This window comes from Sinocyclocheilus grahami, unplaced genomic scaffold, assembly GCF_001515645.1.
Source record: "Sinocyclocheilus grahami isolate Dianchi unplaced genomic scaffold, SAMN03320097.WGS_v1.1 scaffold57.1, whole genome shotgun sequence".
Classification (NCBI taxonomy): Eukaryota; Metazoa; Chordata; class Actinopteri; order Cypriniformes; family Cyprinidae; genus Sinocyclocheilus; species Sinocyclocheilus grahami.
This window is the reverse complement of record NW_015505236.1, coordinates 3,370,403-3,387,576: the sequence shown is the minus strand read 5'-3', so window position 1 is coordinate 3,387,576 and position 17,174 is coordinate 3,370,403. Positions and strand designations below refer to the sequence as shown.

Here is a 17,174-nt window from a genome sequence, read left to right as displayed (position 1 = left end):
AGACGTCCTCATGTCCCCCTTTTTCCAGAATGGTCATCAAACTGGAAAATGATTGACAGGAGGTGTCAGTAGTTGATTTTGCCAGTAGATGGCAGTATTTCCTAAGTACTGCAGATTGTTTTTCAGTACACTGAGACAGGCCAAGGTTCAGCATTTTTGACATACTGTTTAGGGGATATTTTAATGGCTTTCCTTCTCTACCATGGCTTGTCAGGCCGAATATATCTTACTAGTTATACTGTTGTTTGATCCTGTGGTAATAAAACAGAAACTCTGATTAATATATATTATAAATTAATATAGAATGTGCGTTTATGACATTTTACAGCAGTTTGAAGGCAGCTCATCCGATCAAAATTAAGTCTGAGCTTTCAGTTTTTCAATAGATATTTGATCAACTCTACTATGCCACACCGAGCAAGAGAACACATTCATCACAGTCTTGTCAAACAATGCAAAAGATGAACATTAGAGGGAGCACTTTTCACACAGACAGACGCTCATTTACTGATAAACGTCTCCTTGTCTTTTTGAAGGAATTTCTCATTGCTTAGAGTTGAAGACTGAATTTGGCAGTCCAGTCACTGATGTAAGAGATGATCATAATTACAATAATATGTATCAAAAAATCTAAACTTTTCTGCAAGCTAATATTATGCAATTTTCTATGTGAGACATAGAATGAAAATCTGGAACAATCAGTACAGACCATTCCTGTTATGTATTGCCTTTTGAGCTCCTGTAACTTGTGTTGTAATGTCTGGACTTATTTCTATAAATTACAGTATTAACTTCGAGATCAGGCTATGCTATTATACAATAATATAAGCATTATTATAATACTAAACAATATTTTTTATTTGTTTGTATTAAATTTAATATACCAATTTCTGCATATTTGATTTGAAAAATTTCAAATCTGAAATATGTCCAAATAAAGCCCCTCTTGTTTTTTGAGTCACCCAAGGGCATGATAAATATAACATCTGCTCAAACCAATGTAAAGTTCACATAACATGTGACACTGTTTACAATGTATTATATTTTTAAATAATATTTTACCAGAAATATTTTAAAAATATATTTATTTTAATAAGTCAAATATGTATTGTTAAAGACACAATTGAATGGAACTGAACAACATTTAGTTATTACTTAAAATAATATGCTAACATTTTTCCCTGTCTTTCTTGCAGAATCTTGGTTTGGAAGAGCAGAAGAAAACCTTTAAATACAAATTTAAAAATAAACCTCCTGTACAAAGAAACGGTAAGGAGTTGCTCAGGTAATGCATCGATTTCATTCAATTGTAATGAAATCGGCAAATACATGGATTTTTGAATGTTTCCTCACACCTCTACATCTTTTTAAAAGGTGAGGTACACTGGACAGACAGAACTCGCTCAAGTCTTCTGGAAGTGTGGCAGCACGTGGTCACATGACCTGGAAGAGAAAACCCAAGAGACTTCTGGGATCCCTCTCTGGTTAGTGACACCATTTTATAAATCTCAAAACATATTTTTTGGTTAAAAATTCACAGAAATGTTTGACATTAAATAGAAGCCGATGTTTTTGGCCACTTTTTTTTTGTTCCTGATGAACGATTCAGTTAACCATGCGATAAGTAAATCAGCACACATATGGCTTGTGTGATTTCACCCGTGCTCTTGAGGCAAACCCCCTTTCGCTACACAGAGATGTGGTGAAGGTGTAACGTATGGCAGCCTCGCGTGACTGACAAACGTGGCATAAACTGACATGATGACACAGTGTGTTGTTTTGATTTGCCCTTTTACCTGCAGAATGGGCCGGTTATCAACCTGGAAAGAAGTCTAAAGGCTGATGAACTGATCCGCACAGCGACACAGCTGCGCTCTCTTACCCTCTTCGTCTGTCCAATCTCTCCATTTATGTCCTGAGATCCACAATTTTCTGCAACTCTGGTGAGTACCGTGCCCTTTTTCTTTAGTACCCCTTCTAATCCTTCTAATCTTGCTGAACTGGTTCTTGCAGGTTCTTCTCAGGCCCACTGTCCATTTTTGAGCAGGAAATGCCATTATGGGAAATGGGATGACCTTTTGCATTGGCAATCTATTGATGAATCAACATCCATTCGGCTGGGAGCTTTCGCTGAGTGTTGTAGACCTTGAAGCGCGTGGGTTCATTTCTGTGCTGAATTCAAAGTGCACAGCGTATGGATTGATTTTTTCCCCATTGAATGTTATGAGCATGTTTCTGAAGGAGAGAGTCATTTGCAGTAGTATGGGAAATTCTGACTGAGATATATTTAGCCGGTGTGACGCGAGACTTTCTCGCTGACTGTGCTTGCAGTTCAGGGCCTGGTTGATTCTGACTGAGCGAATGGCGTAGAAACTAGGCTAACTATCATAATGAATATTAATTGAGGATGCATGTTTGCATCTGTCGCCATGAGTAGGTCCAGAGGTTTCCGCCGTCTCTCTGCGCATGATGTTGCGTCAAAGTTACTTCCTTCCCACCGACTTCTCTCAGACACCTCAGAGGGAACTCTCAAGGGAGTTTTTGTCCTTTGTCATTGAGAGTAGTTTTGCCACATTGGCAGCTTTTGCTCAAGGGCGATCCGTGTAGGGACTGCGGAATAGTGCATTAAAAATAACTTGCATGAACCTTCGAGAGCTTGTGCCACACGTTGGCTCATGTTGGTGGTGAAAGGGGATGCCGACGCTTTGTCACGATGTAATGGCGAGCTCATCCTGACAGGCTTCGCTTAGATGCTGAGAAATGCTTTGGATTGGTTAGTAGACAGGCACTCAAAGTAGAGCCATTTTAACCAGCACTGACACGTCATGTGAACGAATCTAATCATATGTCCTTTCATGATAACACAGCTATTGTATGTACTACACAGAGATAAGGTGTAGATGACTTTTCACCCCAAAATCACAGGGATCTTTTTGATTGTGACATTAAACTGAACTAAGTTATTAAATTAAACACAAGTTTCTCACCGAATTCTCATTACCATAATGCAGAGGTTCTTAACCTTTTTTGACCTGATGCCCCCCTACATAGTGTAATATAGTTCTGTTAATATTATGCTATGTAGGGGGGCTTCAATTATATATTACATTTAACTATATTATTAACAAAAACTGGGAAATGGGTATATATGTTAATATAGGTATATTAATTATCACAATTAATTTTGTGATTCTAGAAACTTCAGTAGTTATTGAGGGAAAAAAGAAATGTGTTTTCATTTTATGTCTTGATTCTGTATGTATGTATCTTGATTTTAATGTAGTTAGATAATTAAAACAATAATTAATACTAAATAATATTACAATTAAGAATATATTAATATACATTTTAATTTAATTATATAATATGTAAGCTGCCGTAATGTGTCTAGATGGTAATTCTCATTAAATATTCATTACTGTAATACAGTAGTTTTTTTCTCTATCAAAGTAAAATAATACTGCAATTAAGCATATTTTCCCACAACATCTCATTTCTGTATTGTGACAGTGATTATGTTCATTCTCAATGGTGACAAAATATTTTTATACACTACTGTTCATAAGTTTTGGGTTAGTATTTAGCATGAAAACATTTAATTGATCTAAAGTAAAGTGTTTTTACAGTGTTACAAAAGATTTGTTTTTCAAATAAATGCTGTACTTCCTGTTCATCAAACAATATCATGGTTTCCTTTAAAAATATTAAGCAGCAGAACTGTTTTCAGCATTGATAATGAGTATTTCTTGAGCACCAAATCAGGATATTAGAATGATTTTTGAAGGATCATGTGACACTAAATACTGGAGTAATTTATTTATTTGTTTGTTTTGATTTGATGTGAAATATGACCTTGATGTGTTCTTGACAGGTTTCATGCTAATTAACCTACAGAGCAGTGTAAAATGTTTCACAGCAAGCTCTCCACATGTCCATAAACTCTGTTTGTTTCTCAGTCAGTGACAGCAGCAAAATGTTCTTCTGTCTCAAAGCGTCTCCTTTTTTATGAAGTTTCTCTGTGAAAGTCAAGGTTGCTTGGGGAAAAAGATATAAGAAACATGGCGCAAAAGACATAAAAATTGTACACAGTCTGGGGAGGATAGATGAAGAGGCTTGTGTGTAGTTAACATGCTGGAGTGCTTCCTGTCTCGGCTGCATGCTTTTGACTTTTCGGGTATTTTGGCTTAAATGATTTTCTTGTCATCTGGGCACACATTAAAGGCAAGCCCATCTGTGACTATGGGATGAGTGAATGCAGGGCACATGCAGATTACTGTTATTAACATCTCAGTGCCACCATTATCAGTTCAGCAGGGACTGGAGTCCCCTGTTTGTCATAGTTAATGTTTCCAGTGCAGTCAAAGCCTGACTTATGATAGACTATTTCACTCCTGTTTCAGACTAACTCCATCTGGTGTGTTGTGTGGTCTTGACTCTAATTTGTTATTCTTTAGTATTCATGTATTCATAGTACGCAGCTTGAGCATATTCACTTGTGTTTGTTTGTGGGAGCTTGGATGATTTTTTTTTCTTGCTTGCATGCACATCTAGAGATTTCGTAACTAATTGAACTTCTCTTAATTTATGCAGAGCATGACACCAATGACCATGCATGCAACTTATGTAAACATCATCGCAAATCGATACATTCAGGCTCACTGCAATGACTGTTTTTCTAGTTACAGAATGCATTTGCATGAGCGGAGTGCAGTGCAGTGACTCCTCCGGCACATGATTTTTATAGTGTGACTCCATTGTAAAAGTCTTTTTGCAGTCATTTTAAATCTAAAGTATGTTATAATTGGCTCATGATGTGAATGGAAAATTGACCTAATTATTGCCATTACAATAGCTCACTTTTAATGTTTTTTAGTGATTCATGACTCAACGCAGCACAGAGGGTGCATGAACATGCCCGGTCATAAAAACATCATATTACATCTTGGAGGTCGAGGATTATTTCTGTACTTACAGAGCTCAGCTGTAAGGATTTCTGGTGGTTCAGATTTTGTAACATTGGGAACACTTCAAATTGACACTTCAACACTTCAAAAAAAAAAAAAAAGTTAGTTATTTTTTATCAATGTATTTTTATATGTGCCAGAAAAAAATATATTTGATATTTTATAATTCATGTATTTTAATTAGTGTGCATATTTATTTATATTTAGTGTGTGTGTATTACATATCAAATTTACATTGAGAAATGTGTATATATACAGTACATGTATAAAATCATATGAATAAAATGAATCTATTTTTTATTTCAATGATTTCACATATACACATTATATATATTGTAGCGAATTTAGCTCACAACAGGAAATATGAATAATTCGTTCTTAGAATTGACAAGACGGTTGACCCTGAGTGGTCAGCTAAATATCTACAGTGGATCTAAAATATGAATAGTACTAGTTAACTAGTTATGGTTAATTATTCATATTTCCCCATGAGCTGATCCGCTACAATATATACATACACACACACACACACACACACACACACACACAATACATTTGTGCTGATAACCTATGGTGTATGATGGACAATTGATTTATAATTTACAAGATAAAGATCAACAAATGTCAAAACAGCTCTGGTCTGATCAGGCAAGTGACAGTCAGTCCAATCAGCTGCCTCGAATCTCTCTCACTCTGACCCCAGGCCATTCGGCCATCCTTATTGTCAAGCCCTGTGTCACTGTCAGATGCCCTCTTGCAATATTTACCTAAACTTGAAATTGCTTTCCGATATGAATTCTGCTTTGTGGATTTGGTATGTGAAAAGCACCACCATGCAAACATATTGCTGCCAGTTTTTAGCTCATTGGAATTTAAAGCTTGTTTGGACGTCTGCACACAAGATCTGGAGATGTAACCTATTGTACAGAAAAATGAGCCAGCCAACTGAAATTGAAAATCAAGATGAGCCTTGTATAATATTTCTGCCGATTGTTGTAGTTCTTTCTCATACAGCGTAGACACTCACCATCATTTTTTAATGCACTGTGTCATTTATTTCAGAGCTGTGAGGTCTTGTAAAAGCCTCCTGTCGGTTGTGAATGCTCTAGACAATTTAGCTGGAGTGAGGAGACTGGGGATAGTTCTGCCTTCAAGAAGGCGATTACGTTTTACATAAAAATATTTTTTGTATATTTATTGTGTATTTTACATAATAAATATTCATATGTTAGGAACACTTTTGTACGTTTTAGGGATGTACACTTTAGCTACTAATATGTACTTTCAAGGTACCAAAATGGACCATTTAGGTACCAAAGTGTACCTCTTGAAAAGGCACTGCCCCAGTGATTGCTTTTGTACCTTTTTTTCTGAGAGTGAAACCAAACAGTTTCAGCTCCCATTGACTTCCATAGTATGGAAAAATGCATACAGTACAGGTTTGGAATAATAATTTTAATAATAATTTATGCAATTAGCAGACGCTTTTATCCAAAGTGACTTACAGTGCATTCAGGTTATACATTTTTTACCAGTATGTGTGTTCCCTGGGAATCGAACCCATGACCTTTTGTGCTGCTAAAGCAATGCTCTACCACTGAAAATGTATTTATTTATTTTAAATGTATTTATATATTATATTATATGTATAATTTATTTATTATTATTATTATTATTATTATTATTATTAGGAATGAGTAAATGATGACACAGTTTTCATTTTTGGGTGGACTGTCCCTTTAATTTAGTAATGCATACCTGTCGATTGAAAATCTGAATGTTGTACAATAACTAATTATGGTTTTGGTAAGACATGGTTGTTTTAAGAAAAGAAATGCACCTACGATAAACTCAGTATGTGATGTGGATCATTTATAAGGAGGTTTAGCAGTCTGCAAATGCACACGGTGTGTACAGTGACATGAAATGTCAGGATAAATAAAGTAATTGCAATAATGGCTAATAGGAATTACCTTTCAAATAGTCTTTATGTATCTAAATAAAATAGTCTGGGACTAGTCATGTCCCTGAAAGCTCTGGAAGTGGGAGGTTTTAAGGATTCTGTGAAAGGAAAAACACTTTATTTGATCATTTAAACAGCCTCACAAAACTTCTCCCACAGAACCGCCCCTGCCTGTCATCTTAGCTTTTTTGAAATCTGGAATGATTGCCGCATTGATCCGGTCTTAAGCAGAATGTATTTTGTTAAACGGTAATGCTTTTCAACAGAACATGGATTGTTTGTTTCTGTTCAAGCTTGCTTTTGCAATACTTTCCTCTGCCACTAATGATTCACTTTGATGCTGATGCAGCCTGACTGATTCTAAGGCAGGGCATTAAACGCACACACACACACACACACACACACACACACACACACACACACACACACACACACACACACACACACACACACACACACACTCACACTCATCTCAGTGCTCCAGAAAACAAAGGCAGGCATTTGTCTTTGATTTTATAGATCTATACATACTACACAAGCTTATTTATATAAGCATATTTTTCAGTGTTCCCTGACACATTCAGTTATTGCATACATAAATATGCACACACAGCTCTATTTATTACCAGCAGCAGTGTGAGATGACTACATTCAGTTTTTTTCTCTCTCTCTCTCTTTTGTTTTCAGATATTACCGCACAGTTTTTTTCGCAGTCTTATATTTCAGTGATTCCCAACCCGGGGTACTGTACATAAGCATCATATATTAAGCTTTGTTAAACGTTTTGAACAGAAGTTATGACTTAAAATAACAATTCAGGGCGACCAATAGAATAAAACAACTCTTTCATAATCTCACACTTCTCTCTTTTTCATAGCAATACATTGTCAGATATAATTTGCCCTACAACAAGCTTGTTTATGCTTCAAGAGGAAAAAAATGAAAATGCAGTTGTGACTTTTTCCTCATAATTGTGACTTAATATCTCATATAGTGAGGTTTCAAAATTTAGACTGTTTCTTGTTTTTGCGACCTCATATTTTACAATTCTGAATATATTATCTTGGAATCACAACTTTATTTTTCATTGTTGTGACTACTCATAATTGTGACTTCATATTTTGCAGTTAAGAGTTTATATATCAGAATTGCAACTTTATTTCTCATTATTTTGACTTTTTCTTGTAATTGCAACTTATCTCACAATTATGAGTTTACATCTCGGAATTATAACTTTTTCTCATTATTGTGTTTTTTCTTGTAATTGTGACTTAATATCTCACAGTTGTGAGTTTATTTTTCAGAATTTCTATTCTTTTAGCAGTTATGTCGTTCTTGTGATTGCGACTTTATATTTCACATTGTGGTTATTATCTTAAATTAGCTTACAATTACCTTTTTATGTTTTGAACATATCTGCAACATTAATCTTCACATGATATCTGTAACATGCAACAGACAACCTCATTTCTAGATTAAAAAATAAATAAATTGAGAGTCAACAACTTGTTCCTTAAAGTTTAAAAAAAAAATCATTTTTGTCTTCTCAACAGAAAGTGTGGATGATATCTTACTCACAACTCCCCTGAGAAAAATGTCCAGACACTGATAAATGCATGCTGATTTATTTAGACTTGTTCTACAGGCCTTTGCAATTACTTGCTGGCATTGCAGTCTCAATTTTATTGTCCTTTTTTGTCAGATAGCAATATAGACTTTATGTCCGACCGACCGTTGTAAAAGATGTTTGACTTTGGCTCACCAGTTGTTTTTCTGTATTGTGTGTTAACATTGCCAGCATAGACAGTAGGAGTCATACATGCTCTAAAGAGTAGCCTGAAGTGGTTATGAGGAGAGAGAGTTTGGCAAGAGAACATTGGGAGAACTTTATCAGCGAGTTGCTGTGACATCTTCCTCTGCCACTTCAGTCCTGTGTCACTGGGTCTCGGCGCCTGGCCACATGAGCCATAGTGTTTAGCCTCTGTATTCTGGATCAGAGGGTGCATGCAGGAAAATATAGCATAAGACAGCAAGGAAGGAAAGCCCCAGAAGACTAAGAGGTCTCTCTGAATCACTGGCGCTGTTTGAAGGATCGTGAAGCATTGCTTAAAGGAAGGCTGAGCCATGTAGGGTGCTGCCAAGCTGACCTGAACAGACATTAGTGGAGGATGGACTACATTAATATTCACTGCCTGTTTCCTTCTGATTCACAATAGCTGAATATCTCAGCACCAAATTATAATTTTGCATTACACTTCTATGCGATTGACTTCTGCTTTTGCATTTATATTATTAATTTCAGTCAAAATATTTACTCCTGCTTCTTAAATGAAAGCTTTCTAAAACTGTTTCCCCAGAAATTATTTCCTGTATTCTTTTTAGAAGTGCCGTAACACAGAGCAAAATCTGTCACATTCTTTTTTCCTTTTCACTCTTAATCCTGTTTCTTGCATGTTCTTTTTTTAATATAGATTTTTAAATGTCATTTATTCCTTTGATGGCAAAGCTGAATTTTCAGCATCATTACTCCAGTCTTCAGTGTCACATGATCCTTCGGAAATGATTCTAATATGCTGATTTGGTGCTTAATAAATATTTTATTATCGCTGTTGAAAACAGTTGTGTTTCTTTAATATTTATTTTGGAGGATGGACTACATTAATATTCACTGCCTGTTTCCTTCTGATTCACAATAGCTGAATATCTCAGCACCAAATTATAATTTTGCATTACACTTCTATGCGATTGACTTCTGCTTTTGCATTTATATTATTAATTTCAGTCAAAATATTTACTCCTGCTTCTTAAATGAAAGCTTTCTAAAACTGTTTCCCCAGAAATGATTTCCTGTATTCTTTTTAGAAGTGCCGTAACACAGAGCAAAATCTGTCACATTCTTTTTTCCTTTTCACTCTTAATCCTGTTTCTTGCATGTTCTTTTTTTAATATAGATTTTTAAATGTCATTTATTCCTTTGATGGCAAAGCTGAATTTTCAGCATCATTACTCCAGTCTTCAGTGTCACATGATCCTTCGGAAATGATTCTAATATGCTGATTTGGTGCTTAATAAATATTTTATTATCGCTGTTGAAAACAGTTGTGTTTCTTTAATATTTATTTTAATATTCTTCAATGATCTGAAAGTTCAAAACAACAGTATTTATTAGAAATAGACATATTTTGTTACATTATATATAAAATAAAAATACAATAAAAAAGCAAACAGAAGTAACACCATGCAACGCACATATGCCTGTGTTTGCATTCATTCTTGTTGCTGCTTGTCTCTGAATAAACTGCCTTTGGAGAGCAGCTTGCATTCTGTGCATTTCTTGCTATGCATCCACGATAGATTCAAGGTTTCGTCTTTGCATGTCATCTTTGCAAGTCTTTATGCTAAATTCAAAACTTTACATGCACAGAATAAATGTTTATAACATAGGGAAGCTGTTGTCATCTCCTCTTTGTTGTTAGATTTCAGCAGTGTTAAAAAGATTCACCCAGAAGTGAAAATGTTCATCATTTTCTCATCCTCTTGTTGTTCCAAAGATGTTTAACTGACATCTTTTAACTGACATAACTGTTTAAATTGTGTTCTGTGGAACACAAAGGAAGATATTCTGAAGAATGTTTCAACTGTTTTCACCCATACTATGAAAGTCGGTGTGGTCAAAAATATGACCTATTCAAAAACACGTTCGTTTCTGTTTGTTTTGTGTGTTGCTTGGTTTGTGATTCTTGATAGGAATATGAGAAACCTTTCTCTCATGAGACAGAGCAAGAAAGGGACACATGGACAAGTCGGAAGGGAAGTTGCATAAATACACAAATGCATTTTACGTTGCATTCATATCCACATTATAGGAAAAATACCTTGAAGTATTCGTAAACAAAAGGGTTTGAGAAATGTCTCTCTCCAAGCCTGGCTTTGATGTTTTTGTGCTTGAGTTTAAGGAAATAATGAAAGAGTCCCACAAAGGAATAGTTTTCCCAAACATAAAAATTATGTTGTCATTAATTCACACAAATGTCACTCTAAAGTACTTGCTTTGACATGCTTTCTTGTCTTACTTTCTTCAGTGGTACACACAAGTTGAATTTTTGAAGAGTAACCTGCTACTTTTTTCCCACATAACAAAAGTGAATAGGTATAAAACCACCATTAAAGTATCATAAAAGTGGTCTAAATGACAAACACACCAAAGTTAATTTGTTATTTATGAAAATCCTGCCCTAGTTCTCAAAACAAATATGGTGCCTGTTTGACATCAGTGGTCTCTTTAGACACACATAAACATTTGTGAATGGATACTTTTTAATATATCAAATATTCTTTAAAATTTTACATTTTGTGTTCCACAGAAGAAAGTCAGTCACACAGGTTTATAACAGCTATAACCTAACAGCTTGAAAGTGAGTAAATGATGAAAGAATTTTCATTTTTTATTTGTTGAACTATTCTTTTAATAACAGTTATTCACTATATCAGTGATGTAGCACACATGTATATTTCTCCTTTATGCAAAGTATTATGTTTTGTACATTACATGGCCTTGCATGTTTTACATCTGTGAATTAACAAGGTTGTTTATGCAGCATAAAGTTGACAGTTCCACCCTGAATGTTCCGTTTGAAATTGATGTCAGAAGCTATTGGTTTTAGCTGCAGGGGTGTCCCATTATTGAAAGCTCTCACTGCAACCAAATGGAGGGTCAGACGAAATTTTCCATTACCGACTCTAGCTAGGCCTGTGTGAGAGGGGTGGCGTAAAGGCTTTTAGAGCAGGGACAAAAGCCAGTCCGCAGCTGTGTGATCGAGACCTGAGGCAACAGAATTTTCCACTTATCCTCAGCCTGTGTGTGAAGGTATGGCCAAGGGATACACTTAAACTACAGAATTCCTCTAAACCTCCAGGGCACTGAGTCTTAAGCATCCACTTTCTCTTAGAAAGGAAGAACCATTCTCATGCTGACCTCAAGATTTTTAAGACATTGGGGTAAGAACCTTTCTTTCCAGTGTCAAAAGGACCTCACATTATCACTAAGAATGTCCTGAAGAACTCTTTTTGAGGATCTGAGTGGAAAGAGATTTTGCTTGAGTGCATAAAATAAGAGGCCGCTATCATGGGTTACTGACATAGGCATTTGCACGTTCCCTCTACGCTCAGCGATTTATGGATTTTTCAGGTCTCTCGAAGCAAGGCACTGAGCCAGTACAGCAGCCCTCATGTCATGCAGTTAGTAATGAGCTGCTTAATTAAACCCTGCAGGCTTGTGGCTCAATTAGGGCTTACAGACAAAGTTAAACTGATCAATCCAGGAATTGCTTGTGCAGAGCTCTGTTAGACACATGGTACTTTGAAGAACAAGAGACTGATTTGATGTTTTGTACAGAATTTTCATTGTGTTTTCTATGAGATCAGGTGACCTTTAGCCTTTCAAATTCTGATTGTTGTCTCCTTCATGCTCGTCAGGGCCTATTAGCTTGCTCAATTGACGGGTGTACGATGGATCCATTGCTGTTCCCAAACAACTCAACTGTGCCTCCCCACCCCACCCTGCCTTTTGACCTTGCTGGGGGCATTGTTCAAGTTTACTTATAGGACTAGGCACATTCACGTTCCTCTTATTGTACCTACTGTCTTCCAACTCTGGTCCTTACTCAACCTAGAGAACTTCCCTCTAACTGGTAAGGATGCTAGATAAGCTACTAAGAACATATATCTTGGGTTTATGATTTGGTTTTGCAATTCTTCACAGGAATCACTGGAAGTTTCTTTCCCTTTGTGAATGTTTGTTTGAACATTTATCTCTTTGAATTAGTGTTTCTGTTGCCTTCAGTGACTGGATTGAATTTACCTCAGTGGAGAACTAAAGAAGCACCCATTCGATTGGTCTCAAAGTTGGACGCTTTCGAGTTGATGTCTTAGTTTGATCTTAAGCACAAGAATACCTACATTCTCAATTGTTGGCATGCTGTACTTTAAGTCTTATACCTCTAAAATTGCGTATTTCAAAAAGCCTCTATCAAAGGCATTGAGATATTTGGCTGAGTAAAAATTATTTTGTCATGATTCTAGGGTTTTAACCTCAGTGATTCATGATTAATTTGTATTCTGCTGGTCAACTGAAGCGAATTAGCCAGGGGTTCGTAATCCAGATTGAGCTGGCAGAGCTCCCCATAATTCCTCACTCTGCCAGATTAAAATGGCTGGTAGACACAAGGACTGTCAGATATTGTGATGTTGATAGAAAGCCACCCCTCACCCGGCTTAAACCTCCTGGTTTTCAGGCCATGTCTGTTCTCCTGTTTTTATTCTTCATGCTGTACGTCTTTCAGCTCAGAAAAACAGGGACGGAGTGGGATGAGGGATAGGTAGAAGGGGCATAGAAGCATGTGAAGGTTGAATCTTAAATGTCACAACAGACAAATTCAGTGTAATGACAGAAGTAACTGATGTAAGAGTCTACAGATGGTGACCAGGCACCCTGGGCTAGACCAGACTGCAGGAATGGGCATGCACAGTGGTGGGTACAGCTTCGTTGATGTGTCGTCCGCTGGAGTTACCCAGACGGCTGGAGACTTGGGTGCTGATTCCGCCCCCAATACCCCTGGGGCTGCTCACTGAGCGTACTGGGACTCCTCTAGCCTCAAAAACCTTTACCTCAGCCCAAGCATTGATAATGTGTCGACAAACAAGGGACTTGCTGCAGTGAAATTTGGATTTAGGCAATTTTTTTGCGCATTGTATCCGGTGAGGGATCACGTGTCCAGCGCCTCACCCACATGACCTCATACAAGGACCAATCAAATGGTGCCGTTCCGTTGGGGTTGAGCAAGACATCGCTGGAGAAATAATTTTCCCTCTGTGGTTTTTAATTTCAGTCCTTTCCGAAAATCAGTATTGGTGGCCATCGGTTAGGAGCTCTGTGAAGGTAAATCTTTTTATGTTTTCAAATGTTATTTTTAACATATGTTTTAATATAGCATTGTGGCCTGGTCAGTTATGATTGGTCATAAGAAATGGCATTCTTTTTGTCAGTTAACTGAAAAATTTACCTTATGATGTCTTTATGGATGACGTTCCCCTGGATTCATTCATTGGAATCATTCTTTTTGCCAAAGTATCCTAATGCTAGGAGTTTTGCACAATATATAGTTTATACTGTACATAGACCAGTTAACATTCAATTAAATAGCATTTACATCTAAAGAGAAATCTTGAAACAAGTATATGTTGTTATGGTGTAGCTTGTGATATTTTGAGCTGATTTGCTTTAATTGCTGTAGGTTGTGGCGTTTTTTGCTATATCCGTATATCGTTCGACAGTAGTCTGTATGCCGCAGACAGTATGGCGTGAAGGATTGTGACTTGTGTGTCAGTCTCAGTTGTGATTCCAACCTTGATGGCAGTTCGTAACATTAAATGCTACTCTGCCTTCTGATTAATTCTTCTAGAGAGGTACACAATTTTGTTCGTCGTCGTTACTTCAATTAACATCATGGGTTCTTTATCTGTCACAATGAAGCGGAAGAGATTTTGTCTTAAAAACTGTTGGTACGGAGTCCACCCATTACTAGCTTTTTAGTAGACTTATCTATGAACAGAACAAATAGTTTTTTGTTTGGTTCTGAACCTGAGAGTGCTTCAACTTGAGAGTTTAAATTTGTAGGGTTATATTGCCGTGATGCCATCTTCCCTACATGTCTAATGAATTGATGGAATTTTCTCATACAAGGGTTGAATGAGTCGGTAATGCAGTTTATGTGCAGATATGCACTTAAATGGTTTTGAAAGTGTCTAAAGATGCAGGGTTAAATCCATATTGAGCTTTCTACAAGCATGTTGGTGATTTCAGAAATGGTTTTCACTGTGATGCTTGGAGATGACCAGAGGTGTCTCCATTTAGCATTTCGGCACTTTCGATTAGTAGGCCGTTAGCGTAGCATGGGTCTTTGGTACCTTTATCCCGGCTCTCAGATCGGTTTTGCTTGATCTTGCATTGGCATTGCTGGGTGACTGAGCTCTTGATTATAATTTGGGTTGAGATCCAGGCAAGAACGACTGATTAGGGCTGACAGTTTTCGAAGCGCCTGTCAGGCTGAGTAGGGGAGGGTGCCCCTGCAGACACGCGTACTGCAACAAAAGGCTCCTCTAGAGTTGTTCACATAAGAGTGTTCATGCACCTCCCTCATAACACAACGCCCAGCCATAGAGACCCCAGCACTGGTGATGCCGCATGCCCACGGGGAACACTTGTGCCAGAAAATCAAAAATTTTTTTTACAGTGAAATCCTGTGTTATCATTTGGCATTAACACAGTGTACTTGCACTGTATGTTTAGGGAATCAATATTTGGATGACTGGTCATTTTAATCAACACGTTTCTCATCAAAGATTTTGATTGGGCAAATTACTTGATCTGTATCAAAAGGTGTGATTGCTCTATATTTACTATATGTGTATATATATATATTTACGGTAACACTTTAGAATAGGGAACAATTATTCACTATTAACTACGAATTTTCCCTCAATAAATTCCTAATTTGCTGCTTAATAGTTAGTAAGGTTGTTGTTAAGTTTAGGTATTGGGTAGGATTAGGGATGTAGAATAAGGTAATGTAGAATAAGGCATTAATATGTGCTTAATTACTACTAATAAATGGCTAATATTCTAGTAATATGCATGCTAATAAGCTATAGTTAAGAGACCCTAAAGTAAAGTGTTACCATATTTACATTTTGACATTTAGCAGACGCTTTTCTCCAAAGCGACTTACAAATAAGGACAATGAAAGCAATCAAAATCAACAAAACACCAATGATATGCAAGTGATATAACAAGTCTCAGTTAGCTTAATGCAGTACACGTAGCAAGTTTTTTAAAAACTATATAATAAATAAAAAGAAAACAGATAGAATAGAAAAAGAATAAAGCAAGCTAGTGTTAGAGGCCTTTTTGCATTTGTTAATCAGAAGTCAGAAATATAATTGTATAATAAATAAAAAGAAAACAAATAGATAGAATGCAAAAAGATTAGAGAAGCAAGTGTTAGTTTAAAAAAAAGAAAGAAAAACAAGCAGTTAGTAAATAGAGTGCAAGTCTAAAAGGGGCAAGTTCTCTTTTTTATTATAAAGTATAGAATTAGAATAGAGAGTGCTAGAGTTAGAGGGTCAAATAAAGATGGAAGAGATGTGTTTTATATGTTTTTATACAAAAAAATATTTAGTAGAATTATACATTTTATAACTTACTGTTTTTGTCACGTTACGCTGTTGAGGGAACACGCTGGAGGCACGAGTAAACGAGAACAGTCTTTAATCAAGGAAACACAGAGGATAATCCACAATAAGAGCTTGAGCCAACACACGTAGACAACAAGTAGAACCGACAAATACAAACAGACTGGGGCTTATAAGGACTGGATAATGAGGAACAGACAGGTGCGGGGAATCAATTAATAATCAAACTAAACAAGGACAGGAGCAAGACCAAATAAGGCAAAACAGGAACTGAAACACATGACAAAACAGGTCCAATCCTGACATTTCGCCCCCTCCCGGAAGGTACGTCCTCGCACCGTAGGCAACAGAGGGAGGCATAGGTGGGAGCTTGGGAGGAGGCTCAGGAGGAGGACGGACACCCGGGAGGGGGCCAACAGACAGAGACCAGGGAGGCGACGAAGGAGGGAGGAGCCGGGGAGGAGACAGGAGGGGCTTGGAGCAGGAGGAGCCAAGCTGGACCCAGGCCACAGCCATCACAGTGGCCCATGGTGAAGCCGACGGAGGGAGGAACCATGGAGGAGGAATGACCACCGACTCCAGGGGGCTGACCAATGGCGGCGGAGGAGCCCGAGGCGGAGACGGAGAGCCAGCGAGCCAGGGGGATGCAGAGGATCCGGGGGGCCAGGGTGGAGCTGAGGGCTCTAGTGACCGAGGCGGAGATCCGTAGCGACTGAGGACCAAGGTGGAGCTGATGGGAGGAAGGAGCTCGGTGGAGCTGGTGGATCGATGGGTGATGGTGGAGGTGAGGGAGCTAGGAGCCGAGGTGGAGCCGCTGGGTCTACGGGCCGAGGCGGAGTTCAGGCCTCAGAGGCTGGAGGTGGAGGTGAGGGATTCTCCAGCCATGGTGACGCTGGAGGTTGGCAGACCTGCGGCGCTCGCACCGTATTGATGTTGGGCTGAGGGCGAGCAGAGGGGCTGCCAGACAACAGCGGTGGAGGAGGCAGGATCGGGCGGGG

At 37.7% G+C, this 17,174-nt stretch overlaps 1 protein-coding gene across 1 annotated transcript in view; it reads left to right on the top strand.

Annotated features, from left to right (window-relative positions):
• The first annotated feature begins 1,197 nt into the window (after positions 1–1,197).
• LOC107584198 (poly(rC)-binding protein 3-like) overlaps positions 1,198–17,174 on the top strand; it is a 51,221-nt gene continuing 35,244 nt past the window's right edge. Inside the window, exons 1-3 of the mRNA XM_016270703.1 lie at positions 1,198–1,269; positions 1,375–1,484; positions 1,803–1,943. The gene's annotated coding sequence lies outside the window, so the exon portion shown is untranslated. The remainder of the gene's footprint in view (positions 1,270–1,374; positions 1,485–1,802; positions 1,944–17,174) is intronic.